This window comes from Chrysochloris asiatica, unplaced genomic scaffold, assembly GCF_000296735.1.
Source record: "Chrysochloris asiatica unplaced genomic scaffold, ChrAsi1.0 scaffold00002, whole genome shotgun sequence".
NCBI classification, from domain to species: domain Eukaryota; kingdom Metazoa; phylum Chordata; class Mammalia; order Afrosoricida; family Chrysochloridae; genus Chrysochloris; species Chrysochloris asiatica.
Window position 1 is genome coordinate 9515431 of NW_006408520.1, and position 9592 is coordinate 9525022.

A 9592-nucleotide genomic window follows, 5' to 3' on the forward strand; every position below is an offset into this window, starting at 1 on the left:
ACTATTTTTGTTAAGTAACGTCAATTTAGTTCTGACCCATAGCAACCCTATGCTCACTAGAATGAAACATTGCCCGATCCTGTGCTATCTTCACAATCGTTGTTATGCTTGAGTCTATTGTGGCTGTCACTGTGCCAATTCATCTCATTGAAGGTCTTCCTGATTTCTACTGACCCTCCACTTTACCAAAGATGATGTCCTTTTCCAGGGACTCATTCCCCAGACAATATGTCTGAAGCATGAGGGACAGACAATGCCTCACCATACTGGCTTCTAAAAAGCATTCTGATTGTACTTCTTGCAACACCAATTTGTTTGGTCTTCAGGCAGTCCATGATAATTTCAATATTCTCCTCCAAGACCACAACTCAAATGCATCAATTCTTCTACGGTATTCCTTATTCCTTGTCCAACTTTTCAGATGCATATGAGGCTATTGAAAATACCATGGAATGAGACCAGGTCATAAAAATGCCATGCATTTCTATCAGCTCTCTTGAGATACTCAGTCTTGAAACCCTGACTCCATACTATAAGGAAGTTCAAGCAACTCTTGTAGAGGAAAATATGAAGATCTAAGGTCCTTGCCTTATACCCTGGTTGAGTTCCTAAGCAACAGCTTTCAGTAAGGAAGTCATCTTGAAAGTAGAGCCTCGAGCCCTCAATCAAGCTGACTGACATTGCATAGAAGAAAGAAGAGCAATTGTCAGTTGTTGTTAAGTGCCATTGTGTTGGTTCCAACTCATAGCAGTCATATACAAAACAGAATTAAACACTGCCCACTTCTGCACCATTCTCACAATTGCTGTTACATTTTAGCCCAGTGTGGCTGCCATTGTGTCAGTCTATCTCATTGGGGATGTTCCTCTTTATCACTACCCTAACTTGATGTCCATCTCCAGGAACTGGTCCCTTCTGATAACATGTACAAAGCAAGAGAGACAAGGTCTCACCATCCCAGCTTCTAAGGAGCACCCTGGCCCTACTTCTTCTAAAACAGATTTGTTCTTCAGAAAGTCTGTGGGCTTTTAATATTCTTATCCAATAATGCATCCATTCTTCTATGGTCTTCCTTAATCATTGTCCAAACTTCATATACAGAAACTGATATGAAGTGATTGAAAATATCATGGTTTGGGTCACATGTACCGTAATTCTCATAACTTTGATGCTTTACAGAGGTCAGTATTTTGCAGCAGATTTGCCTAATGCAATAATACATTGTTTGGTTTCTTGACTGTTTCTTCCATGAGTGTTGATTGTGGATCCAAGCAAAATGAAATTTTTTACAACTTCAATCTTTCTCTGTTTATTATGATATTGTTTATTAGTCCAGTTGAGAGAATAATCATTTTGATTAAATTGAAGTACAACCTAAACTGAAGGCTGAAGTCTTTGATAGTCATCAGTAAATTGTCTTCACTCTTCATCTGCTATCACCAGATTTCTGGCTTGTGTACAAAGTAAATGATTGTTCTTGTTTTAATCTACTATGATTTGGTGTGATTTTCTATGTAACAATAGACAACTGATACATAATGTTAACTAGAAATGAGTGCTTTGATAATGAAAACTTAAAACATGTGGGACTATTTTAGGTATGTGGAAGTAGGTGGAAGCTGTAAGAGAGGATTATTATTGAAAGCTTGAAGGGCTACAAAGATAAGTTAACAGATGATGGGGCACTGTAGGAAAACCACTGGATTGCTAACTGCAAGATCAGTGGTTCAAACCCACCAGCCACTCTTTAGAAACCCTAAACCGGTCAATATGAATCAAAATCTATACAATGGCACTCACAACAACAACAAAAGACCTCAAAGCTCATGGGTGCCAGGCAGAGCTTAAAGGAATAAAAACATTGAAATGTTACTGAAACTTACAGGAATGGAAACACTTGTTATGTAGTCATGGAAAGTTTGTCAACATTTTTGCCTCCAGTTATGTCAAATATAGAAAATGTACATCATGAAAATGAAATAGATAAGGAGATTTCCAAGAAGAATATTTAAATTATAACCTAGCTTCTTTTCCCAGCCTTTAAATTGATATGGAAAAAAACCCCCAAAAAACTGAGTGAAAGAACAAACTGTTAAATATCAAGGAATCAAGACTAGCTGAATGTAAAAATAGAATCATTTCTGATTCCCAGTTTCTCCAGATGTCAAATGATTCTCAACGATAGCATCACTCCAAATATCATATCCTGAATGATCTATGTTAAGACTTCAGAAAGTTCTCAGACAGTACTTCAAAAACACTTTCAGATAGACAGACACTTCAAAGATCCTAAAGGTAGTTCTTAAAGATTCTCCACTGAAAAATGGGGCTCATAAAAATATTCAGTTTATTCTTTTTTTTTTTTTTTTCGTTTTTAGAAGGCTGTGATATTTAAGATTATGTGTCAACTTGACTGGGCCAGGATTCTCAGTGGTTTGGCAATTGAGATGTAGTTATCCCCATAAAGAGATGTACTCTAATTAACTCTATGATGAGGTCTTTTATAAGCATCCAAATAATTGAAAGACTGCATCCTCATGGGTGTGAACTATTTCCAATATGTTAGACATTCAGACAAAGCTTGATTGCTCTCTGCTGGGGAATTGCTCTCTGACCCCTGTTTCTTTGGACTTGAGCTAGTGGTCTACTTTATTACCTGCCTATTTGCACTCCCTCCTGCCAAACTAGTCTGCCTGCCTGCCAAATCTGCTAATCTTTGTTTGTCAGACCCAGATTGAGACCCTCCCACTTATGCAACTGTGTGAGCCATTTCCTTGTTATAAACTTTTATTTATAGATACATATATAAGTTTCACTGGTCTTGCTTCTCTAAGAAACCTAGCCTAAGATGCCAAGGAACATTCCAATTGTCAATTCATCAACCTCAGACTCCATTATTGGGTGGGGATTGATAGCAAAAGAATATTCTGATTTCTGAAAATAAAAATCCTTTGGCATTAACCAGTAAAATAGTAATCTGATTTATTTTAATTTAGTTAGTATGAATTAGTCATTATGTCCAGTGACTTATGGTTATATCATTGAGTTCCTGAACCTCCAAACTTGAGAATGTGAAAACAGAACCTAAGGAGATCTAATCTTGAAGCTTTTCTGTTATTCTTTTTAGTATTTTCATTTTGAATATTACTGTACCTCACAAAAATGAGTTTAAAAATGTACTGTATACAGATCCAGGCAACTTGAAATAAAGGTAGGGATAAATTGTTGTTGTTGTTAAGTGCCGTTGAGTCAGTTCCGGCCCATAGCAATCCAGTATAGGGTTTCCAAGGAGCAGCTGATGAATTTGAACCACTGACCATGCAGTTCAAACAGCTTTTCAGTCTACTGCATTGACCCATAGCACCACAACACAGGCCAATAAGCAGGCATTTATGATATCTTTATTGACTATGCAAAGGTTTTGGACTGTGTGGATCATGACAAACTATGGATAATATAGTTTAATGTCTGCTTACTAAGGTCTGTTTGAAGAACGAGTATCCTGGAACATTTAATTGTACCCATGAGGAACCTGTATGTAGATCAAGAGGCAGTCATTAGAACAGAACTAGGAGAAACTGAACAGTCTAAAAACAGGGAAGATGTGTTCCAGGGTTGCACTCTTTAACCAAACCTATTTAATCTATATGCTGAGCAAATAATGCAAGAATCTGGGCTATATGAAGAAGGACATGACATCAGGCTTGAAGGAAGACTCATAAACAACATGCAATATGCTGATGATACAAACTTGCTGGCTTGAAGTCAAGAAGACTTAAAATACTTACTAATGATCAAGTACTACTGTCTTCTGTATGGATTGCATCTCAATGTAAAGAAAACAAAACTTCTCACAACTGGACCAATAAATAACATCATGATAAATGGAGAAATTATTGAAGTTGTCAAAAGTTCATTTTTCTTGGATCTACCATCAACACTCATGGAAACAGCAGTCAAAAAAAAAAAAACAAGCTGCATATTGCATTAGGCAAATTTGCTTGAGGAGACCATTTTAAAGTGTTCAAAAGTAAAGAGATCAGTTTGAGAACTAAGGTGTGGCTGACCCAAGCCATAGTATCGCCTGATAAGCATGTGAAAGTTGGAGTTAGATAATGAATAAGGAAGACCATTGAAGAATGATGGATGATGCATTTGAATTACGGTGCTGGAGAAAAATATTAAAAATACCATGGACTGCTAGAAGAACAAACAAATCTGTTTTGATATAAGTATAACCAGAATACTCCTTAAAAAATAGGATGTCGAGACTTCGCCTTGCATACTTTGGACATCTTATCAGGACATCCAATACAGGGTAGGTATGAGTTAGAATTTATTCACGAGTGCTACTCAACAACAGCAACATGTTCCATAGTGGATAGATTGAGCTCACCAAGCATACAATATTTTTTCCCTTTTTTGTGTCTAAGAACATCATTGTAGCTCATGGTGTAATAAATTTCTGTAACAGAATGGCTTCTGTCCTGGTGAATCAAAATTTCCTAGCAACTTAACAGTACTTAACAACAACAAATTGGCATATTTGTATTAAACTGAATCCTATTTAGGCCTACAATTAAAAAATAACTTAGACACTACAAATAATTCATAATGTCTAATAAAACATTTTTTGCTTCTGTTGTTAGATGCCATGAACTTGGTTCCAATTTATAACAACACTATGTTCAACAGACCACTCATCTGTCAGTTTGTTATATTTTCATGACTTGCATTTGCTGATCACTTGCATTTGCTGGAAGCTATGCCACTAGTACTTTAAACACCAACAACATCATCCATGGCAGACAGGTTTCAGCATGACTTCCAGACTAAGACAGACTAAGAATAAGGAGAAAAGGGCTACTTCTGATTGTTCAGCCACTGAAAGTCTTACAAATAGCAGTGGGACATTGACAGATGCAGTGCTGGAAGGTAAAAACATTATGTATAACACCAGAACATTATCAGATATAGTATCAGAAGTTGAGTGCCTCAGGTTGGAATGAATTATAAATATGACTTGGGAAGAGTTGTCTCCTCAAAGTAGACTTCACCATAATAATGCAAATGGAGTAAAACTTCCAGGACCTTCATTTACAGATGGAGCACAAGTCATAATGAGGAGAAACAGCTGCAAACATCCATTAATAACCTGAACATGGAATGTAAGACTCTAGGTAAATTGAGAGTTGTAAAAAATGAAAAGGAACGCATAAAGAACAATATCCAAGACATTAGATAAATGGACTGGTATTAGCCATTTTGAATCTGACAATCATATGGGTTACTATGCCAGGAATGAAAAAGTCATGAATAATGTCATTGCATTTATTATCAGAAAGATCATTTTAAGATCTATCTTGAAGTACACCACAGTCTGTAATAAGATGCTTTCCATATACCTACAAGGAAGACCAATTAATACCATGATTATTCAAATTTACGCAACAACCACAAAAGTTATGATGACAAAATTGACAAATTCTACCAACTTCTTCAGTTTGAAAGTGATCAAGCATACAATCAAGATTGATTGCTAATTATGGGTGATTGGAATTCAAAGCTTGGAACAAAGAGGAAACATCAGTAGTTGGAAAATATGGCAGTGATGATAAGAAATGATGCTGGAGATTGCAGGAGAGAATTTTGCAAGACCAATGACTTGTTCATTTAAATACCTTTTTTAAACAACATAAAGGATGACTATACACATTGACCTCACCAGATGAATTACACAGGAATCAAATTGACTAGTTCTGTGGGAAGAGATGGTGGAAAAACTCAATATTTTCATCAAAACAAGGTCAGGAGCAGACTGTGACCACCAAATGCTCTTATGTAGGTTGAAGATGAAGCTGAAGAAAATTAAAACAAGCCATGAGAGCCAAAATACGACCTCCCACCTGAATTTAAAAATCATTTCAAGAACAGAGCTGAAGCATTAGATATTAATGACCAAAGACCAGAAGAGTTGTAGATATTAAGAACATCACACAGAAAGAAAGCAAAAGATCATTGAGAAGACAAGAAAGAAGGAAAAGTTTAAAATGGATGTCAGAAGAGACACTGAAACTTGCTCTCCAGTGTAGAGATGCTAAAGCAAATGGAAGAAATGAGGCGGTAAAAGAGCTGAATAGAAAATTTCAAAGGGTAGCTTGAGAAGACAATGTCAAGTATTACAATGAAATATGCAAAGACCTGGAGTTAGAAAACCAAAAGGGAAGAACGTGTTCATCATTTCTCAAGTTAAAAGAACTAAAGAAAAAATTCAAACCTCAACTTACAATATTGAAGGATACTACGGGCAAAGGAGCTCTGGTAGCATAGTGGTTATGAGTTGGGCTGCTAACCTCAAGGTCAGAAGTTTGAAACTACCAGTGGGTCCATGGAAGAAAGATGAAGCTTTCTGCTCCTGAAAAGATTTACAGCCTTGGAAACCCTAAACAGGGTCACTATAAGTTGGAACCGATTCCATGGCACAAAACCGCCACATAACTGCCACTTCCATGGGCAAACTATTGAACGATGCAGAAACATCAAAAGAAGATAGAAGGCATATACAGAGCCACAGTATCAGAAAGAAAAGGTCATTGTTCAACCATTTTAAGAGGTAGCATATGATCAAGAACCGATGATACTGAAGGAAGAAGTCCAATCTTCACTGAAGGCATTGGCAAAGAACAGGCTCCAGGATGATGCAGCACTGTAGGCATTCATTCCTTTAAACCAAGAAATTGGAAGACAGATATCTGGTCAACTGATTAGAAAAGCTCCATATTTGTGTCCAATCCAAAGAGAGGTAACCCAACAGACTGCTTAAATCTTCAAAAAATATCATTAATATCATATGCAAGTAAATTTTGCTGAAGATGATTTTTAAATGGCTGGAATAAGACATTGATAGGGAAGTGCTAGACACTCAAGTCTTATTCAGACAAGGACATGAAATGAAGGATATCATTGTTGATATCAGATGGATGTCAAATAGATAATACCAGAAAGGTTTCTTGTATTTCTGTATTTCTTGTTTACTTGTGATTTATTGAGTATGCAAAGGTTTTTGGATTGTGTGGCTCATGATAAGTGATGGATAATATTGTGAAGAATGAGTATTCCAGAAGACTTAATTGTGCTCATGAGGAATGTGTATATAGACCACAAAGCAGTCCAGAACAAGGGGATATGAAGTGGTTTAAAATCAGGAAAGGTGTGTATCAGGTTTGTAACCTTTCACCATACTTATTCAAACTGTGTGTTGCACAAATAATTCAGGAAACTGGATTATATGAAGAAAACATGGCATCAGGATTGGAGGAAGACTCATTAATAATCTGTGATATGCAGATGATGCAACCTTGCTTGCTGGAAGTAAAGAGTACTTAACAATGAAGATCAAAGACCATAGCCTTCAGTATGGGTTACAACTATGTTAAAGAAGAAAAGAATCCTCACAATTGGGGCAAAAAATAACATAATTATAAGTGGGAGAAAATATGAAAGTTGTTAAAGACTTTATTTTGCTTGGATACACTATTAACATTCATGGAAACAGCAATCAAGAAATATTTCACATGAGGCAAATCTGTTGCAGAATACCTCTTTAAAGTATTCAAGAGCAAAGAGTTCACTTTGAGGACTAACGTGTTCCTAGCCCAAGTCATGGTATTTTTTATAGCCTCATATGCATGTGAAAGTTGGACAATGAATAAGGAAGACTGTAGAAGAATTGATACATTTGAGTTATGGTGTTGGAGGAGAATATTAAAAGTAACATGGACTGTCAGAAAAACAAATAAATCTGTGTTGGAAGAAGTGCAACCAGAACGTTCCTTAGAAGATGAGATGGTGAGACTTCATCTCTCTCACACTTGTCTCTAGAGAAAGACATCATGCTTGGAGGGTCCACAAGAAAAGAGAAGACCCCACAACAAGATAGATTGGCACAGTGGCAGCAGCAATGGGCTCAAGAGTAACGATGAATTGTGCGGATGGCGCTATATCAGGTAGCGTTTCGTTCGGCTGTGCATAGAGTCACTATGAATGAGAACTGACTCTATGGCACCTAACATCAAAAACAACAACAATGTTCAACAGAATGGTACAGTGCCTAGTTCTGTGCCATCTTCACAATCATCGCAATGTTTGAGCCCATTGTTTCAGTCACTGTGTCAAGCTATCTTTGTTAGGGTCTTTCCTCTTTTCCCAGACTTTCTACTTTGCCAAGTGTGATGTCCTTCTTTGGGGACGGTAGCTCTCTATCCAAATATATCCAAAGTATGTGAGATTTAGTCTGACCATCCTCACATCCATACATTCTGGCTGTATTTCTTCCACAAAGGTTTGTCTATTCTTCTAGCATTCAATGGTAATATTCTTTAGTAACACCACAATTCAAAAGTGTCAATTCTTCTTTGGTCTTTCTCTATTCAGAAATAAATACATGCCTCTTTATTTGGGTTTATCAATAAGTAAGAAAGGGCTGCTACTCCCTGGTTCCCTATTCTACCTTTTCCGGTCCAAAGCAGAAGATACTTATGGTCTAGTCATATACATTTCCTTTAAAATGAGATTCAGCAGATGAAAAATGTGATAGCAATGATTGGCTAGATTCTAACCAAAACCTATCCAAGAAAAATTAGAGGTGTCAGGTTGGTTTCCATAGTAGCCTCCAAATAGAAATGTGCCTTAGTCTCTGTCCAGCATTTGGACCTTTATAGTACTATATACAGTATTTTTATACAGACAATACATGTCACTCAGTATTGGTTTTTTTTGTTTGTTTGTTTGTTTTTGTGTGCAAATAATGCATTACTGTCACATGCTTATTTTCAGTGTAGGCTATGCAGGTTATATGCATGTGTGCATTATTTACACGAGGAAATTGCATGTGAAAACATAGTACTGCTATACTTTTCCTTAGAGCAAGGCTAATTCTCACAGGATCCTCAGCGTCAACATATTAAATCTGAAAGAAGCAGAGCCTTTAGTTTATTTCCCTTTAAGTATGTTAAAAGAATGGGGTTTAATTACTAATTTAATTACTTTTTCTTTCTTAGGAAGCAGAATTGGGTAATATTAAGAAAACAAAACATTCATTGATTAGGATTTATTATCATTTCAGTTATATCTGATTCAGTATATATTTCATGGTAAAGCATACTAGAGTCTAAGTATACTTAGTATGATATTTCCTACTTTTCCAAAAGACGATAAACCAAAACTGTTTTGTGGAAATTTCCCATTTACAAATTAATAGTTGCTTTTCTTTTCATTATCTTTCAGGGAGAGATAATTACAAACATTAAGAAATATCTAAGTAATTATAATTCATAGTTGAAGACTTACTTAAAGTATAATAAATCTATAAAGGCAGAATGAGAATGATCTTTCTCCCCCCTCTGTACAACCATGTTGTTGTTGTTATTATTAGGTGCCATTGAGTTGGAATTGACCCATAGCGACCTTACGCACAACAGAACATAACACTGCCCTATCCTGGGCCAACCTCACTACTATTGCCATGCTTGAGTCCATCAATGCTGCCACTTGGCCAATCCATCTCATTGAGGGTCTTCCTCTTTTTCTCTGA